Source organism: Triturus cristatus, chromosome 8 (assembly GCF_964204655.1).
Source record: "Triturus cristatus chromosome 8, aTriCri1.1, whole genome shotgun sequence".
Classification (NCBI taxonomy): domain Eukaryota; kingdom Metazoa; phylum Chordata; class Amphibia; order Caudata; family Salamandridae; genus Triturus; species Triturus cristatus.
In genome coordinates, this window is record NC_140591.1 from 1,672,461,881 (window position 1) to 1,672,483,013 (window position 21,133).

A 21,133-nucleotide genomic window follows, 5' to 3' on the forward strand; every position below is an offset into this window, starting at 1 on the left:
TTATATTCCTTAAGAACCAGTTGGGGTAAGATCTGGAAGTCTGTGCCTCTGCAGGAGAAAAGAGGAATGAGTGCTCAAGAAAGGGAGGAAGGCTGGTGCAAGGAGGAGCCAGCTCCCTGCAAAGTGTGCCACATTACAGGATGAGGATTTGACCTTTGACCCCCAGCAGAGAAAACAGGCTGAATGCAGCTCAGCTAGAATTTTAGATGAAACCTCCTGAGTTGGCCAGGGCCCAAGGGTGGATGTGCTGCTCTTTCAATTTTAATTAGCCTGGGAGAGTTGTGCAGGGGACCCCCTCCCCAGAGGTCATCAAGGCCTAGGCACCCGATCCTTCAGGCCAGTTCAAGTCACAGGGGTCCTAGGACCCCATCTCTGGACTGCTGCCGAAGATATAAAGAGGAAGAAGTGTCATCCATTGTGCCCCCACACGCGGAAGAAGAAAGGGGCCTGGGACCACATTACCAGGCCCCTGACACAGGATGGAGGGGGAGCACCATTATGCACCTGCTGCAATAGAGGCAAGGGACCCAGGACCCCATCTCCAGGCACCCAATCTGGGAGAGAGGAAGGAGGAGTGCCATCACGACTCCCCAAGGTAGCTGTCCTCTTTCTGTACCATTATCTGAGGGGAACAGGAGAGCCACAATACCCTGCAGGAGCAGGCTGGAAGAAGATGACTGCCGGCTCCCGCTCCAGCGAGTACAGTGCTTTTCCACAGAGAGCAGATGGGATGCAGGGGAGTGGGTTCCCTGCGTGTTCCCAATAAATTTGAGCACGGGGGGATCCTGGCATAGTATTTTTGAAAGTGACCCTAAGTTTTTGAAGGCATGCAAACCATGAGCCCCTGACTTTGCATCATTGTTTTTAAAAACACTCCTAGGCTGGATCTTTAACTCTTTACCTGAGAGTACAGCGCCCTCTAGGGGTTGATTCTATGGCTGCATGTTATGTGGGCTGCATGTTATGTGGCCTGCAGGTGCACAAAAAAAGACTCAGACATGTGGTATTTGTTTTAAATGCTTCATTATCAATATATTACTAAAAATGATGTTTGACGAATGTTGTAATGATTTATTGGTTGCGTTTAAACATGATTATTGATTATGGTGACATAATGGTAGTTTTAAAAAATGTGGGTTAATTATCTTTCAATGTGGTGACCCTCGACAAAGTCAATTGGCTGGACTTATAGGTTGTTGTGATAACACCCTGATTATGTCAATGAGACTGCTTTATTTGAAGTTATACCTCCCTTAATAATGATGCTATATTTGGTATAGGTATAGGGGACTGTGAATTTGAAGAGACATGACCCTTTATGGGTCAAATGATATTCCAGAGTGTCACCAATGGGATTCTATATGCCTTATGTGTACATTATGGTTGTACATTTAAGCATAGTATTTAGTAGTGTGTGTGCAATAAATGCACTTTTCCTTTTTCAAAGAAAGTACACTAACTGGACAATCATTTCTTGAGTGTTATTGTTGTGTGCCAGTGAATGGTGATTACTGGCCAACACCACCTACCTTGAGTAGGCCTTGGACTGTTCTGCTTCGCACCCTGGGAGGGTCAAGTGCTACAATGGAGTGCTTGGTTCCCAGTAAAAGGAAATTGAGGACCTGTTACTGGTGCAAGCCTCACAATCCTGCACAGTTAATAGCCCATTTGCTTACACAGCGGATATACTATGAGTGATGGAGACATAGAGAGCAAAGCGACACCAAGAATGCTTTCTGAGGAGGAGAGGATCAGATGGAAAGAGAGAAAAATACTAAAAAGAAGGGGAGAGAAAGGGAAGCATCTGGAAAGTTAACAATCTCACTTTTAGATGAGTTTTGATCCAGTGGGATGAACATGCTGGAGTTGAGGCAACTGGAGGTAGAGTTTGTGAAGGTTATGAACACAAAGCATTAGAAGGATAGCATAGCAGAGCTATGGCATAATAATGGAGGCACCGATAGATGAAAGAGAGGCAGTGTAGATGCAGGGATCAAAAGGCAGGGGCAACAAGAGATTCCTGGGATGCATGACAGAGAAGTGGAAATGAAGGAAAGGTCAATTATGCTTAAATTGGGAGTAGGTTTGTTTAGACAGAGAGGCTGGTGCTTTCCATCGAGGGGCATATTTACGAGCCTCATTGCATCACTATTGCACCAAGCAACTTGGTGCAAGAGCAACACAACTTAGAAAGTAGATTTTCTTGCTTGGTCCTGAGTGACTTCTAAATCTCAAGTAAAGCGAAGCAGCACAAATCGCAGCATTGCCTTATTCTACGCTAAGGGAGGCGATCCACAGATTTACCAGAACTAGTAAACCTGGGAATGTGCCAAAAAGATATGCCTTCCCAGGAGAGGCGTAATGAGGAGAAATATCTATATTTCTCCTCGTTACTTCCTCTTTTTTAGTGTGCTGCATTCTGCATTAAGCACATGTCGATAAAGGAATATGCCACTCAGGATTGCTTGTTGAAGGGCGGTGCCCTTCCCTGAACAAACACAATCCTGCATGCAACACAGGCACCCTTGCATCATGGTGCAACTGTGCCTGTGTTGGTGCTAGGCTGCCAAAACAGCACCTGCACAGTGGAAAAGGCAGGAATGTGCAGCATTCTTTTAAACATGGCACATTCCTGCCCTTTTCGTGTCATGCAGTGGCTCTACTTTCTCCGTGGCAACCATATTAACTAAGCCAGCAACCTGGAGCGGATTTACTAACACGTCATGCAACACAATGCATCAAAGAACTTGCTGAGCTTCGTTGCATGACAGGAAGAGGGAGGAATGCACTATATGTGCTTTAGTATGACGCATTCTGCTCTCTCCCTGCTCTAGCGTCCTGAGTGCAGCCTAGCGCCAATGCAGGCTTCCTCGCGCCATGGTGCAAGGCTTCCTGCATTACAGTCAAGATTGTTTTTGTGCAGGAAGATAGACCTTCCTGCATAAAAACAATCCTCTGAGGCTTTTTCCTCTTTTTATGTGTGCTGCAGATAAAACGTATTTGTCTTCGTTATGCCTCACCTTCAAAGTGTAGTATTTTGGCTCATTCACAAGTTTACTAGTGTTAGTAAATTTGGAAATGTGCTAAAATCCATGGATGGACGTTTGGGAACTCCCACAATCCTTCCCGAGCAGAGTGAAGCATGGCAGCCACTTGTGCTGAATTGCATTACATCAGATTTACTAAGCCATGCAGAGACACGCAAGGTGGCTTTTTTTGGCTTAGTTTATCTCACTAGTTTATCTCACTGAAGCCATTGCGTTGCCTTGCACAACCTTGTGTGACACCATGACAAAGCAAGGGCTTTGTGAATCTGGAAGTGTTTACATAGGACACACAAACCTGCAAGACACCAGGCACAATAATGAAGGAGACAATGCATTCAGTCACTTCACTGCTACTGTACGCACATGCTCCGCATGGTACACACATTCCTGAATCAGCGTGAGGATGCTATCAAAAGTACCTGCATGGATTGGTCAGCCATGAGTTGTAGAATAAAGTAAGATCTGGAGTATAAGAGACCTGGGGGATCAACAGAGGAAACTTAGGAGGGAAGATAGGTAGGTGAATGTTGGAAGGTAGGACCCAGGAGAGGGTGTCAAAGGTAGGAGCCAATCAGTTGATGGGTGGGGGAGCATTGTAAAGGTAGGAGCCATTAGGAGGTGTCAAAGGTAGGAGCCAATCAGTTGATAGGTGGGGGAGCATTGTAAAGGTAAGAGCCAGGAAACCAATGCTACGCTGATGGGAAGGCAAGATGGCGGTCATCTGAGACCGTAGGTGCACACAGAGCGCAGCGAGCCCAAAAGAAATGATGCTGCTCTCAATACCCTCAATACCCTCAGAATGACTCTGGAAATTAATAAAACAGACTTACCTGACTCCCCTAAGTCCGGCGTGAGCTATCTCCACGTGCTGGGAACTGCGATAGGACTGATTGTGTTGCGGCATCTTGGTAGTGCGCTTGCTGGCACCGGTTCTGTCCACTGCGGAGGAGAGTGCTGTGTGGCGAGGCTTGGGGGCCCGGAGGTCAAATCTCCAAGATCTACCGTGATGGGTCCTAAGGCGGCGGCGGCGGCGTCCGCTAAGATGCGAACAGCTAGGCAGGCACTGCAGGAGGGGTCAGAGGTGTTGGAGCAAGGCGAGGCGGCCTTGGATACAGCGCTGCAGATGTCGGCCGGGACACCTGCACAAACACCGAAGCGCGCTCGACGTGGAGCTGGAGCCGATCCTGAGCTTGAGAGGAGAGGAAGAGGCGGGGCAACTCAGAAGGGACGACCGGCCGGCCCCACTGTGGTTGAGCTGCTGAGAGGGCCGGCCATGAGAAAAGCTCCGGGTCACGAAGGGCGGACTCAGAACAAACTGTGCCCTGAGAAGATCGTGAGTGCTGCACGCATTGCTGTGGGGCAAGATCTGTCACCAGAACGGAGAGAGACAGAGAAACTCAACGTGGAGACTGGGGGCCTGAATGAAGGGCTTACAAATATCCCCCATACTGATAACATAGAAGGTATGTTGGGAGGGGGGCCCTCCTTACATCAGGCTATGACTGTTGCTGTTGCTGGGAGGTTGGAGGGCTCTTCATCTGCTGCTGCTCAGTTTGACAAGTCAGCTTTATCAAAAACCGACAGACCCCATACCCAGATTGATTCTGTGGATGTAGTGGGGGGAGGGGGCACTACTACTGCAATCACAATTGCTCAAGGGCTCAGTATAAATCCAGTCGTGAACCCCACCATTGAAACCCCAAGCCATCCACAAGTCACCCCTAAAATAAACAATATCAGCCGGGGGCAAGTCGATCAGTATGCAAACCAGCAGCAGCAGCAGCAAACCATCTCTAACGCCTGTAGTATCCGGCAAAATGATCTGGACAAGGAACAAGAACCCAGTGACTTTTTCTTTTTACTATCCGATGGTAGTGAGTGGTCTGAGGAGTCATCATATACCCCAGACATTAGCGATAGTGACCAGGAGCCACCAGAGGGGGCCAAATCAAAAACTATTATGAGGAAAAAGAAAAAGAAACAGGGGGGAAGGATCTAGCCTGGGATTACACTCCCACAAATCTACTTACAAACCCTATGCTTGTGCCTATGCCTGAGTCTAATGATCAACCCAACCCTGACCCGCCTGGGCCGACCCTTACAACCCTTACAACTCTTCCAACATTAGCAGCTATCTTTCAAGCTATCTCACTGCATCGGGAGGAGACACGCCAAGATGGACGCAAGGCTCAGGTTGCCATGCATAAGATGCAGGGGGTTGTACGAAAGCTAACCAAGACATGCAGTGCCTTTGGGGAGCGGTTGACTGACCTTGAGTCAAGGGTCGTTTCCACTGAAGCTGACCTGATTTCAAATCAAAACTTAGTTGACTCTCACGAGGCACAGCTGATGGACGTCAAGTGGAAGCTGGAGGAGTTTGAGAACCGCCAGCGGAGGAATAATCTTCGGGTCCTGGGGGTTCCAGAAGGGGCAGAGGGGGCGGACACTCGCTCATATATGGTAGACCCACTGCGAGACTCCTTGCCAGAACTTAGAGACTGGAACTGGGCACTAGAGGTGCAACGGGCCCATCGTGTCCCTTTTGTTCAGAAGCAACCAGCAAGAGCAGGCGCTTTCCCTCGTGCCATCCTGGTGTATTTTGGCAATTTTTTGCTGCGCCAGGCTGTTTACGAGAAAGCACGGCCTGAAGCTAAAAGATCTAGGAACGAGATCTCTTACTTTGTCTGCCCTGACTTGTGCCACTCCACTGTCGAAAGATTCAGACTATCATGTTTAAGGCAGAAACACTCACAAGGATGATTTAATCCTTAAGGGTTGAGGGAGTAAAAGACACTATGCTTAAATAGCGATGATATTCTGATTGTATTATGATTTGTGTGGGGGGCTTTTGCTGTTTTTTTTTTTTTAGGCATGTATGGACTAGGCTGATAACTCAAATCACAAAATATGGGTATGAAATAATGCCTATGGAGATTGGGGCTTTAGGAGCAGCATGTATTAAAAAAGTTTAAGTATTTGTGAAAGGTTTAAGCATCAGGGCTCGCGCTCTGTGTAGCACACTCATCACGAATAGACTCAGGATTGAGTCTGAATGCCTTGAGTGGGGAGGTGGGGGTGCTGGGCGGGTGGGGGTGCTTCACAGAAAGGAGGGGGAGGGTTGGGTGCTGGGTAAAAGGCAAGATAAAAAAAACATTTCCAGAAATAAAATCGAAACTGAGAAGCAGTTAAAAAAAAAGATTAATGAAAGACAGAATGGGAGGTGCGAATTGAATGAGCAAGAACTTGAGAGAAGATTTAAGTGGCCATCTCTTGAAATTAAACTGAACTCAAGATGGGGAAGATAACCATATGCTCGTGGAACGTAGCTGGCTTAAATGACAGGGCAAAGAGGCTTAGATATGCAGAACTCATGCGGCTAAACTCTGCGGATGTAGTTTGTCTACAGGAGACACATATTCCTTGGGGAAAAAGAGAACTACTGAGGGTTGCAGGGTACAATATTTTGACTTGCACAACACATACTTCTAATATCCGTGGGGTGGCCATTTTGGCCAAAGCTTTTTTAGGTTTAGCTAAGCGAAAGGCAGTGGATGCCCTGGGAAGGTGGGTCATAGTCGAGCTTGCAATAGGGGTCACAATATGTTCGGTCTACGGATCAAATCAGGACGACCCTCAGATATTCGAAGTCTTAGAAACAGAACTGGCTACATGGCCAAACCCCTTAATTTTTTGTGGTGATCTAAATATCTCGCTAGATGTAGAAAATGAGAATCAAAGACAAAGGGGCTACTCTGGGCGTAAACCCAAAGTATATAGGACTCTAAATTCCCTCACAAATAGTCACGGTCTGGTTGATATTTGGAACTTTAAAAACTCGACTACCCCAGGTTATACATTTTTCTCCTGTCCTAATCAAAAGTTTGTTAGGATAGACTACTTCTACGGCACAAGGGATCTATTAGAACAAGCTGGAATTAGGAAACTACCCAAGATAATCTCGGATCATAACCCTCTGATCCTAGAAATAGATATACCCAAGTTTAGGAGACTACGAAGTAAGTGGACGTTTGACAGGAAACTACTAGTTAACAATGAATATATCGAATTTATTAAAGGTGTGGCACAGGAATATTTTGATATTAACCGTTACAGTGCCAGCAGGGGGGTGGTCTGGGATTCTTTTAAGGCTAGTCTCAGAGGGGAAACTATAAGCTTTGTTGCCAGGACTAAGAAGCAACGGGAGATCAAGAATCAACAACTATCGCAGGAGTTAGCTTTGGCTGAAGAGGAGTATGTCACAACTATAACACAGGGACAGGTGGGAAGCCAAATTCAGCAACGGATAATTGCCCTAAAAACAGAATTAAACAGTTGGCTGATGCAGAGATCAGCAGAGGCATATCAATCCCATAGGAACAGTATCTATGAAAATGGGGAGCAAGTAGGCAAGAGACTGGCTCTTTATAGTAGACAAAAGATATCCCGTAACATAATAACTTCTCTACAAATAAATGGACAAGCGCATACTGATCCTGAAGAGATAGTCAAAGGGTTTCAACATTATTATCAAAACTTATATCAGGATGACACTAATAAAGATCGATTAGAAGTTGCCCAGGGCCTTGTGGGCTTATTCGATGATATCGAATTCGAAGGGGGCCTGGATAGGGCTTCAAGTGACGAGTTAGATGAAGAAATTACTCTAGAGGAAGTTCATTTAGCACTGTCAGAAATGGGACCTGGGAAGGCTGCAGGCCCTGATAAAATACCGCTTGAAGTTTACAAGACTTTAGGCTTTGTTATAACACCCTTTCTTCTGGACCTATTTAAGGGAGTGCAGTATAATGGAACCCCCCCTGAGTCCTGGAAGGAGACTGATATTGTAATATTCCCCAAAAAAGACAAGCCGGTAGAGAATCCATCTTCATACCGGCCGATCCCACTGATCAATTCAGATAGTAAACTATATTCTAAAATACTAGCTACTCGGCTGGGAAGGCTCATAGAATGTCTGGTCAGCCCTTGGCAGCATGGTTTCATTCCGGGTAAAGGAACAACTGATCATACCCGTAGGCTTATCTCTCTATTTGACACTATAAACGAGACAGGCGGCCGGATGTCTATGATACTTCTCGATGCCGAGAAGGCTTTTGATAGAGTGTCTTGGGAATTTTTATGGGGTATATTAGAGCATAATGGCTTTGGGCCGCAATTCATCAAAGCTATTAAAGCAATGTATTCTCAGCCAAGAGCAAGATTGCAACTCATGGGGAAGGAATCCAACAATATTAATATATCAAGAGGGACCAAGCAAGGATGCCTCTGCTCCCCGATTTTATTTGCTCTCTATATTAATCGGTTAGTGGTCAAACTGCTCTTGAATCAGAATATTAAGCCAATTACCACGGGCGACTATGAGACTAAAGTCCTGGCTTATGCTGATGATGTTGCAGTTTTAACTCCGAACCCAGCTGAGGCAATTATTGAAATAAATAAAATTGCTCAGAGCTATGGGCTTCTTTCTGGATACGTGCTGAATAAAGGGAAAACTATTATATTGTGCACGGATATTATAGATTTTACTGATCCAAGGAAAGCAGATACAGCGGTCTATGTTGGAATTCGTATAAGTGCTAAGGTTGATGACATTGTGAAGTATAACTTTGAGCCTTTGATTAAAACTATAGGGAACGATCTAAGAAGGGTTAACGGGCTGCATCTATCTATCATAGGGAGAGGAAATTTTTTAATAATGACCATGCTACCAAAAATTCTTTACTTGTTTCATGCAATACCGTAGGCCATAGAAGATAAGACACTGAGGGCGTTGAAGTCAATTTTTTCCATCTTTATGTGACAATATGGGAAGGTAAGAAGAGCGATTACATTTCTTGCTTTACCACAAGATAGGGGTGGCCTAGCAATCCCTAATATCACCCTCTACTACTGGGCGGCCCTTCTCCAACAAATGGCCTCCCTGTTTGTCTTGGATAATGATATGGACATAGTCCAAGGCCAAAGAATACCCGCTATTTATGAACTGTCCTTAGGGAAGGAAGCTCTTGGGTTGCTACTTAGACAGATAGAACCGAGCTATTATAAAAAGGTGCGGTTCAAAGTGATATAAAGCGCATGGAAGGTCTGGAAACAGGTCTCCAAATTTATGGCTGTCCCAAAAGTGACTAGATATACTCCCCTTTGGCGCTCATAACTGTTTCCACCCCAGATCAATGATGTCATAGGGAAGAAATGGGAAAGGTACGGGGTGGGAACAATAGCGGATTTCTGTGGGGGAGAGCAAGATTTTCAATTTTCCAGGCTGCAGCGGGTTTTTAGTATACTGGATAATCAATATTTTAAATTTGTACAGATTAGGAGCATCCTCTCCGTTTTTAACCCTAAGATTAAGCTTGATAAAATACCTATATTGGATACTATATCCTCTAGGTCTAGCAGAATCAGGAATATTTATACCCTACTTCTTGATGGGATCCCAGACGACCTGGAAAAAACTGAGACATACTGGGCAAGAAACTTGGGGAATGCCGATGTGGATATCTATATGAGCCTATCTCTAACGGCCAAAATACTTCTGTCTTCGAATCTTAAAGCCCAATTTTATAAAACTATTTTTTATCTTTATTTTACACCAGCAAAATTACATCTATGGGGTAAGAGAATAGATGATAAGTGTCCCAGATGTGAGCTCGGCCCTGCCACTCTGATCCATATGTTACATGATTGTGATAAACTAGCTCTGTTAAAAACAGGGTTGCAAAGATATTGGGAGGAAGTATTTGGCCAAAGATTAGATCTGTCCCCAACTCTGCTGATCCGTGGATACGATAGCACCCTAGGTCTCAGCACTGAACAGGAATATAGTCTGTTCCTGGGGTCAGCAGTATACAGGATCTTACTGGCAGCAAGATGGAAAGATACTGAACCACCAACGTTTCATATGTGGTTAGCCAGGCTCCTGGGAATCTATAATCAAGAGAGGGCTATCTACGCCTGTAGGGGTAGACAGGCTAGAATCTGGGGGAGGAAAGTATGGGCATACGTGGCTGACTGGAGTAGAGACGCAAGGATGGTCTAGAATCAAGTTGATCATGACGGTATATAGTGACAACAAGGGTAGGATGTAATGAATAGTTTGACTTCTTTTATATATTGTCTAATGAATTGTATTGGTTTTTTATTTCGCTCTATTTAGTATGTATTAAATGCTTTTACCTGTTTTATAATCATACTACCGTACTGTACTCATTAATAGATATTTAAATGATAATAACTGAAGTTTAATATATTTGTATTATCTGGAAATGTTAATAAAAAAAAATAAAAAAATAAAAAGTAAAGGTAGGAGCCATTAGGAGGTGTCAAAGGTAGAAACCAATCAGTTGATGGGTAGGGGAGCATTTTTTAAAATGGTTTTATCAGACGCATCTCTCCCTGAGTCAAATTGCTTTGACCAGGAACCGATGAGTCCTGTCAGTGGGTTAATCATATTTTTCACATCAGATAGCCTGGGGCTAGTCTATTGCAATGCCAAAGAAAAGACAAAATATGCCAGCCCTGCATAGGGCATATATGAGATGAAGGTTTGATAAAGGATTGATTGAAGCAAGCGGGATGACGATTGATGTCAAGTAGTCCCTCGGGTTTTGCAACGTAAGGACACCCCAGGAGGTGTAATGACACACCAAATATCTAATAGTTACTCCTCTGAAGGCCACCATAGGTATATATATGATCAAAAAACTTTCTTGCTAAGCTTTTGAAGTTCCACACAAAGTAAACTAAGTATTGATAAAGAGCTCAGGCGGTGTAAACTGCCGATGATTAAAACCCCCTCCAGTATATGCTGCTGTACCCTGAGATAAACTGCCCACTGGGTGGACATCAACAATTGGGCTGTACTTCAAAAGCTTTCCTTGTTTTATTATTGGTAGTATTTGTAGTGGAAATTTCACAAATGTGAGGTGTCAAACTCTACATTTGGGGATCAGGCTGAAAGGAGGGCTGAGGGAAGCAGAGACTCTGCAAGCCTGGTGGTATGGCTGCCCATCCACCAAACATGACATGACCCCCCAGGTGCACCTTTCCGGCATTCAACCTTGTCATTTTCACATCACTGCTTGTGTCAGTGGCAAGCGTTCACTTGTGGCACGATCTTGGTAGCTTGTAAACATTTAACACCTACATATACACAGCAGAAACTACAGGGCAACATATACAACTGTAGTGTGAGATTCAAGCAGAAGAGACTAGAAGACAGGTATTAGAGGTACAAGAACACAGGTATAGGGCCATGCAAATTCAATTAGCGAAGAATTGCAGCGCACATAGAAAGAGGAAAAAACGAGGAGAAATACACATAAATCTCTTTGCAACGCCTACCCTGGGGAGGCGTACAGATTCGACTAATTCCCAGGTGTACAGATCCTTGTAAATCTGGGGCAGCATCAAAACCCATGGGTGTTGTGTGGTAACACCCATTGCAGTGCCCATGGGTCGCATCCCTGACACAGTGTAAGGCAACGCAGCGACTTGCGCTGCGTTGCCTTACACCATATCCATGAGGCGATGAAAAGCCACACAAAGTGGCTTTGCGTGGCCTAATAGATATGGGCCTGGACTCTGTGCTGCCGGAGCACCATAAAAAGTGACTTGCAAATAAGCCTCTTAGGCCCACATTAGGAATGGATATGTGAATCGGAGGATCTTCCCCATCCCTAGAGATACTTGTGGCTGAGGTACCGGTAACTCGAAGTTGGGGAAACCCAACCCCTTACTAGTTGGAGATGAAGGGCCACTAACACATTTGAAATTTATGGGGAATCAATAATTCCATTTCCATGGTAAATACCAGCCCCAGCATTATTAAGAGGCCCCTTGTACTGAGGGTTTTAGGTATCATTACAAACCCTCCTGCTAAACGTACAAAGTGCTGAATGAATGAGTGAATGAATGAATAAAAATACATTTATTACGCAATTAATTAAAATCGTTACAATAACTACAGACAAGAGCCAAAAGAAATAATAAATAGAAAGGTACAACGTAAAATGCATAATCTTAGTAGCAGCACCAGTCAGTGACTGTCCAAACGGGTCACGCTTGATTCCTGGTGCCAGTTAACTATGGGGCCAATATCCATGAAACTGGAAAGTAAATAGGCAGGGTGTAAAGTGCGATGTTAAAATAATTTTCGCTTTCTGTCAAAAAGACCGGATATGAAGTGCAATTTGTATCGAGCAGATCTGGACATGAACTTTCTGTTTAATCCCTTGTTCGTTTTGGTATTTATGTTCGCATCAGAATTGAATATGCAGCACTTTACAAGATCATATTCTGTACTTTATTGACAATTGTTTTTTCTTTTTTGCAGTTTTATATAGCGCAAACAACACCCGATTGTATGGGAGCGCTTTATGTGAGCACCATTTATATTACAAAAGGTCCCATTCATTTTCAGGGGCACCTGGAGATTAAGTGATCTGCCTAGAGTCACAGGGTGTTGAGCGGAGTCTTATACTCATGTTTCCCAGTTCCAAAGTTGGTTACTCTGGCCGTTAAGCCACATCTTCTCCTTCCATCCACTTTGCATGGCCCTGCGTGGCTTGGTAAATATGGAGTCACACAAAGCAACGCAAGTTGTTGCGTTGCACTACACTACCCCAGCGAGGCATTCCATAGGTGTTACCACGTATCCACACATGAATTTAAGCGCATTCCCAGATTTACCACGAGTGGTAGACCTGGGAATGTAGGAAAATGCTATGTCTCTCATGGGGAGGCGTAATGAGGCGAAATATGCTTATTTTACCTCGATTTGGCCTCTTTGTACATTCTGCAGCACACGCAGCACACGTAGAAAGAGGAAACAAACCTCATAGGATTGTGTTTGTGCAGGGAGGTGTTCCTTTCGGCACAAACACAATTCTGTCTACAACACCGCTGGAGCCTGCATGGGCGCTCGGCAGCGGTTTGTGCGCCAGTGCAGGCAGGGAGCCTGAATGTGCCATTTAATGTTAAATATGGCTCATTCCTGCCGTAGCCCTTTCACGCAGTGAAATGCAACAAGGTCACTTGTTTTGCTGCGTTGAGTAAATATTTGATAAATAAGGGGCATATTATCAAGAAACGGCATTACAATTATCGCCGCTTTAGCGGCAGAGAACTGCCGCTAAAGCGGCAATAATGGGCTTGATAATATGCCGCAGAGAATTCCAATAGAAGCCCCTGTTCTGGTGTAAACCTGGGCTTCTATTGGAATTCTCAAGGGCATATTATCAAGCCCATTATCGCCGCTTAACGGCATTTTTCTCCCGCTAAAGCGGCAATAATTTTAACGCCGTCCTTGATAATATTCCCCTAAGTTCCTAAATGTCTTTAATGTTCAGGTTTTGAATGGACACTCCACGGTATATGTGCCACGATCATTTCTCGTGTGCTATGCTCTACCATGACAGATATTTGAAGGAACCAGGGTCAGCAGTTTTGAGCTTCTCACAATATGAAAAAAATCTGGGGCATATTTATGAGAGCCTTGCATCATGCTTGCACTACACAACGTGGTACATGCGTGACACAAACCTAAAAGTCAGATTTATGAAGCCAATCAAAGCCATGGCTTTCAATGACGTAAGAAATCTGGAGTATGTCAAGACAGCTCAAATAACTGCATTGCCTTAGTCTGTGCAAGTAATGCATTCCATGGACGTTGCAATGGGTGCTTACACGCAACACCCATGGTTTTTGACGCATTCCCAGATTTACAAGGACTTGTAAACCTGGGAAAGCGCAACAAAGATACATCTCCCAGGTGAGGTGTAATGAGGAGATATAGATGTTTCTCTCTTTGTTTTTTCTTCTTTCTATGTGTGTTGTATTCTGCAGCACACATTGAAAGAGGGAACGCCTCTCAGGATGTTTTTGTGCAGGAACGTTCCTGATGTAGCGTCTAAATGTATTGAAAATTGTAGGGGTGCATCATATTCACTGTTAGTTGGCACCCGCATATAATGAACGTATCTTTAGTTGTGCTGTGCGAAATGTATTAAGAAATGTAGCTATGTCGCAATGTAGAAGCATTAGGAGATGTGGAAAACATATAATGGATGTATTTAAGAAAATGTAAAACGATAAGTTTCTGTTTAATGCAATGTACTCGACTAAATGTGTAATTCGATTGGATTAATTCTTACATGGCGTTTATTCATGTATGTGAAAGTAAAATCACTAACGTTAGAATGTAATTTAATAGTGTATTTAACCTAGTAGAGGCCCGAAGTCACATATATCGTGGAAGAGAAAGGCCTGGTATTTCTTATGTTAGCTGTATGCGGTAGGCCGCAAGTGATTTATTTTAGCAGAGGTTTTAGGCTGCAGTAAATTGTAGAAGTAAAGGATGCGAAGTATTTCTTCACTCTGTGATCTCACCGCAGGTGCAAGGACAGTTGGTTTGTTAGTAAAAAGTCTTTGTTTAACAGTTGAATTATGGAGAAAGCCAGACATGGGAGTGCATTGGAATGTGCCAATCGTAACTCCTAGTGCCGACGCTGTCTGGGACTCAAGGCCAAGCTGATGGACATGGGAAGATGGACGGAGCTGAATGGAAAATTACTGGAAGAAGACCTGGTCGAGGAGGTGTGCCAGAAGGCGTGTTCTGTGTTTTGGGGTTTCGTATTAGGGACAGCGCCCCGAGGGTTGAGCAGAGAGGAGATAGGCGAGGAGCTAGAAGGAGCGTTTTAGATCGAGCTCTCCAAGTGAAGACTTCTTAGGAAGTTCACTTCTGACACCTTTTGACGAGTTCCTGGATCTCAAGGGAATGGTAAGCAGGGACGTCATATAGCATAGAGTAGGGACAGAAATGCTTTGGTTTAATGATTCCTAACATCGACATTAGCTTGGTAGTTATCTACCTCATGCTTTTAGAAGCCGTGCTTTTGTTCATATTCAGTCGTATGCGGATTCTTCGTAGAGTGGCATTTGAATTAGTATCCATTTATTTGCTGAACCTTGTGCTAAGGTGCTTGTATCTGCAGATGTTTTTTCTGATAATAAAACTCCGAAAGGAATAGAAATTGACCCCTGAGTCTTCAATTATGTCAAATTGCGGAAGGTATTCTTTGATAATTGTGTTTGCTCCCTCCACGCTATTGGGCAAGTAAAAAGGTTCATTCGACCAGAGTGGGTTCTTGAGATAAATTGCTTCAAGAAAATTGGGCCCCAGCATTCCCCTTCCTGCATAAAAACAATCCTGTCTGTAACACAAGCCCCCTTGCACAAGGGTGCCTGCATTGGCACTAGGCTGCCAAAACGGCACCGGAAGAGGAAGAACTGACAAGAATGCACATATTGGAAGAAGGCATCACATTCCTACCCGCTCTCTGCCCTGCACCACACATTCCATAAATACGCCCCCTGGTGCTGCGGATCAGATCTTGTCTTGGTAAATTAACCTCCAAGCACATTTGGCCAGATACTTCTGGGAGATGGAAGGAACTCCTATAACATCACCCTGGGCTTTCACCACCCAGGTTGCCACTCGGTTTCTGAATACAATCGCCCATATGTTAGTTAGCATTCATTTGCTGCCTTTTACTTTGCAGATTGGCGTTGTGTCTGGGCCTGTCATGTTCTTTCAGAGCCTCTGGAACACAAAGTTAATGAATGGGCCAAAGTCTGACACTGGCCTCATTGGTTTAACAAGACACCCAGATGTTTGTATGATAGGACCTTCTCCATTTATTCTTTAACAAAGTACTGTGAACCTTTTGTGCCTATTTTGCGGCAAAATAATATTATCTTTGGCTTTGCCCTGTTTTTATTTCAATATCATTAGGACACCAACGCATCCAGCACAAAGGGGAAAAATATTTGGTACCTTAGTTATCAGACAGTTTCTTCTTCTCAGCAATAATTCAACTTTGCTAACTAGCAGAAGGAACCAGAAGACAGCACACCTTCCAGTGATTACCAAGAAGGACCCCAGCAACCTCTGGCATGGATGTGGAAATGACCAGTGGCGTCTTTTACCCCATCATTTATTCCCTGCTTCCTAAAGAGTCTGATGTGGATGTTGGTGATTGCACCCTCCCTCAACCATTTTCCCAATATTCCTTGAACCCTTCTGCACCTTGATCTCAGTATAACTGTATATTGTAGGCATGCAAAGGGCCTTGTGTGGAGGCCCTCACCTCAGGGCAGAAGTTGAGTAAGATTCAACAAAGACTCACATGAAGATTTATAGAACTCATTTAATCTTTTTATGGTCATATATTTGGAACTGTGCGCATGTGCCCTTGACCTTCCTGTGGGTGTTGTCAGGGACACCTACTTCAAGGGTGTGTGTGTGACTGACCGGGGTGGTGGGTCTTTGTCTCCTCTTCTTCAGTCCTCACCAACTCTCTGACGGTCCCTTGAAGGTGCCCCAGAAGAGTTCCATTTTTAAGTGTTTCCTTTATCTACTGTAGCTGAATCCGGCTCTCAGGCAGTGCATTCACCACGCATGTGCTTTCACTGTTGCAGGTGCTCTACTATTTGAAGAGAAGCAACATCACTATTCACAATGGAGACTACGTTTATTTTGATGTGAATGGCGATGCCCCACTTGCCTACGACATCTTGAATATACAGATATTCAATGCTGATGACATCAGGCTGGTCAACGTTGGCAGCTTCGACCCTCAACATAGCCAATATATCTACGTCAACACAAGCGCCATAATATGGGGTGAAAACTCCCAGGTAAGAAAGAAGATTTCACAAAAATGGTGCTTGTTTAAGTGAAAAATGTATAATACCAAGGACGACAACCAGATGCATGGTCCATTGGGGTGTACGGTTGAAAGTGAGACAGCGACCATGTTTCTGAATGTTACCTGAGTACTAGCATTGTGGGTGTTCATCTCATTTGCATTCCATTTCCCATAGCTATGCACCCTAGATAGTGTTCAAGAGCACTTACTTGCTTACGCCTACTACCCCTCCTGGGGCATAGGTCATCAACCAGGACTCTCCAGCCATCTCTGTCCTGGGCTTTTCTTTCTATATGACTGCAGTTGTAACCCAACTCCCGGCCACCAGCCTCGAGGCCTTGGTGCCAGGTGTTTCTTGCCTTCCTCTTTTCCCTTGAGAGTTCCAGGTTAGGGCTTGCCCAGTGGTGTTTGGTGCTGGCTCGCTGAACGTGTGACCTATCCAGCCCCAGTGTCTTTTCCACAATTAGTTCATGAGCCAGGATTTTGAAAGTCTGCTGCCATAAGTCGTTGTTGCTGATTGTGGTTGGCCAGTGGATTTGGATGATTTTCCTCAAACAGGTGTTGAGGGTGGTCTGGAATTTGGTGGTGGTGGTCACTGTTGTCCTCCAAATTTCTATGACATATTGAAGGAGCAATTTCATGTTAGTGTTATAAAGCCTGATCTTGGTTTGTTGTGTTAGGTCCTTGGAGCTCCAAACCTTCTTTAGCTAAGTGAAGGCAGCACTTGATTTGTCGATTCTTGCCCTGACGTCGGTGTCTGTGCCGCCCTACTTGTCTATGACACGGCCCAGGTAGGTGAAGGCCTCAACCTCTTCCAGTACATCACTGACTGTAGTTGTGCTGGCTGTGTTAACCTTCAGGATCTTGGTTTTTCCCTTGTGGATGTTGAGGCCAAGTTGTGCTGATGTGGCTCCACATTGTTGGTCTTCTCTTGCGTCTGCAGATGGGTATGGGAGAGTAGGGCCAGGTTGTCTGCAGGTCTTTGAGCTCTGTCCAAAGTGTCCACTGGATCCCAATTCTTCTCCTTGCTGTGGATGTCTTCATGATCCAGTCTATGGTCAACAGAAAGAGAAAAAGCGAGAGCAAACAACACTGGTGCACTTCAATCGTCACTTGGAATGCCTCCGTGAGTAGTCTTTCATAGACTATCTTTCAGGTTATTCCCTTGCATGAGCTCCTGATTATTCCTATAAGTTTATATGGCACACCAACTTAGAAGAGGAGTTTCCAAAAGGTCTCACTGTCCACAACGTTGAATGCCTTCTCATAGTCAATGAAGTTGAAATAGATGGGGGGGGGGGGTTCCCTTGCATTGACTGCTCAATGATGATGCTCAGTGTTGCAATCTGGTCTGTGCAGGATCTATCTTTGTGAAATCCAGCTTGCCGACCTCTCTACCTAGCATCAACGTGTTCCTGCATTCTGTACAGAATGACTCTGTTGAACACTTTACTAGGGGTTGATAGAAGAGTTCTCCCTCTGTAGTTTACACAGTTACTCAAGTCACCTCTCTTCATTAGATGTGCCTATTTCCAGTCTAACAGCACCTTCTCCTCTTCCCAGATCCTTCCAAACCTGGGGTGGAGCATGTCTCCTGATGATTCAATGCCTGCCTTCAGTGCCATTGCAGAAATGTTGTTGGGTCCTACCGCCTTCTCATCACTGAAATGTTTGATGTCTTGCTATATTTCTTCTTTGCTTGGTCTGCTGCAGTGGATTGGCAAGTCCTTGTCAGCTCTATGTCTGGTGGAGACTGTGACAGCAGTTCTTCAAAGTCCTCCACCCATCTTCGTGGTTGGTCTTCATTACCCATGATTGTCTTCCCAGATTTGTCTTTAACAGGTCTTTTTGGCTTACTGTATCTGCCGGGGAGTTTCTTTGTTATGTTGTATAGGTCTTTCAAGTTTCCATGGCTTTCTGCTTTCTGGGCATCTGTGGAAAGACCATTGATGAATCTTTGTTTTCCTGACCCTAAGCTTCTCTTTGCTTCATTGTTGATCTTGGTATATTCGCCTTGAGAAATAGAGTGAATACACAGTCACCCTCAGTAACAAGCTTCAAGTTCTGCAAGAACTAGAGGACGACAGATACATAGTAGATAAACAGTGGCAGAAGATCAAAGAAATAGCGACATGAACCTGCCAGGAGGTACTGGATCCCAACTCCAGTATAAAGAATGGATCTCCACCAAGACTCTCTGCAAAATCCAAGAGAGAAAGAAAATCAAAGCTGCAGTCAGGCGAACTTGAGCAGATAAAGAAAATGCATTTGAGATTGGAATGAAAAAAGGCCTAAACTGTGACTGAAATAGCTTAACTAAAATGAACAAGAGGGAGAGGTGGCTGTTTGTCAAAATGTGTACAGGCCAACTGACAGGAGAAAGAACATGAATCTGTAACAGGTTGCCACCCAAGAACCCCAAGGTGAATTGGCGATTACAGAGGTGCCATCGGGCCATACAGGTGAGGGAACTACATTCCATTTAGCATCTGCCTGTCATCTTTGTAATAAGAGTGACCACCTATCTTCTTGTCATCAAGGACACTGCTCCCAGCCCTGGATTTTTAATCTACAACAAATTGTTATCAGGTGTATTAGTTTGCATAGTTCATGGACACAAACCAAGACTTCAACGCAAACTCAAACTCAAAAGGCCAAGGCTGAGCTCTATGTGGATAATGACAGAGGGAAACCCTAACAGTAATATATTGGGATGAGGTTATGCATTTGCAGAGTAGGGTTCTGAAAGTAACCCCATGTCATGGATACCCCATCCCTCTTATCCCTGTGCTAGTGTTTCATTTTTTGTACTAAAATGAAAATTAAAAAGCAGACACAGGCGAGCTACACTAAAGTACACAGGCCAATGTGAGATCTCTTGACTTAGCCACTGGGGCGGAGGGCTGACTTCAGCTGTTTGAATTAGGGCCAGTGCCTGATGCTGCACTGGTCCTGCTCCACCATTCTTCCCGGTGCTCACTCTGCGGAGGAGTTTGACGATTTGTTGTCTGAGATACCTGTTAATTTTAAGCGATGTAGCAGATACTCCTGTTGTGGGCATCAGTCTTTCACACCAGGACTGCTAGAGATCTTCTCCTCTAGCTTGGCGTATGTTGTGCACATTGAGCAGCCACACCATGAGAATCCATTTGCACAAGGCCATTGGAAGCCTTGTGCCTGAGGTTAGGCGAAGCCATACAAATCATGTGCACAGGGCCATTGGAAGCCATATGCCTGAGGGCAGCCAAAGGTATGTGAATCCATATAAACAAGGCCATTGGAAGCATGTGTTTGAGAGCAGCCAAAGGCATACAAATCCATGTACACAAGACCATTGGAAGCCATGTGCCTGAGGTTAGCCGAAGACATACAAATCCATGTGCAGAGTGCCATTAGAAGCCATGTGCTTGAGGGCAGCCAAAGGTATGTGAATCCATGTGCACAAGGCAATTGGAAGGCATGTGCTTGAAGGCAGCAGAAAGCATGGATGTGACTCCATGGGCATACAGCCATTGGCTGTCATGTGCTTGAGGGCAGCCAAAGGCAGGCGTGTGAATCCATGTGCACAAGACCATTGGAAGCTGCGTGCCTGAGGGCAGCCAAAGACATCTGAATCCATGTACACAGGGCCACTAGAAGCCATGTGCCGAAGGGAGGTCAAACGCATGTGAATCCATGTGCACAAAGCAATTGGAAGACATGTACTTGAGGGCAGCCAAAGGCATGCATGTGAATCCATGTGCACACAGCCATTGAATGCCATGGGCTTAAGGGCAGCCAAAGGCAGGCGTGTGAATCCATAAGTACAGAGTCATTAGAAGGAATGTGCTTGATGGCAACAGAAAGCATGTGAATCCATGTGTACAAGGTTAGAAATCCCATTGGAAGTCATGTGCCTGAGGCCAAAGGCATGTGAATCCATATGCACATAACAATTGCAAGGCATGTGCTCAAGGGCAGCCAAAGGCATGCATCTGAATCCATGTGTGCACAGCCATTGAATGATGTGTGCTTGTGGGCAGCCAAAGGCATGCATGGGAATCTATGTGCACAAGGCCCTTGGAAGCCACAGAATTCACTTGTACCTCCTGGCAGCCAAAGGCACGTGAATCCATGTGCACAAGGTTAACATGGCCATTGGAAGCCATCTGCCTGAGGGCAGCTGAAGGCATATGAATCCATGTGTTTAAAGCCATTGGAAGACATGTGCTTGATGGCAGCCAAAGGCATGTGAATCCATGTGTTTAAAGCCATTGGAAGCCATGTGCTTGAGGGAAGCCAAAGTCATGGGAATTTATGTGCCCAAGGCTATTGGAAGCCATTGTATTCACATGCATCTCCTGGCAGCTGAAGTCATGT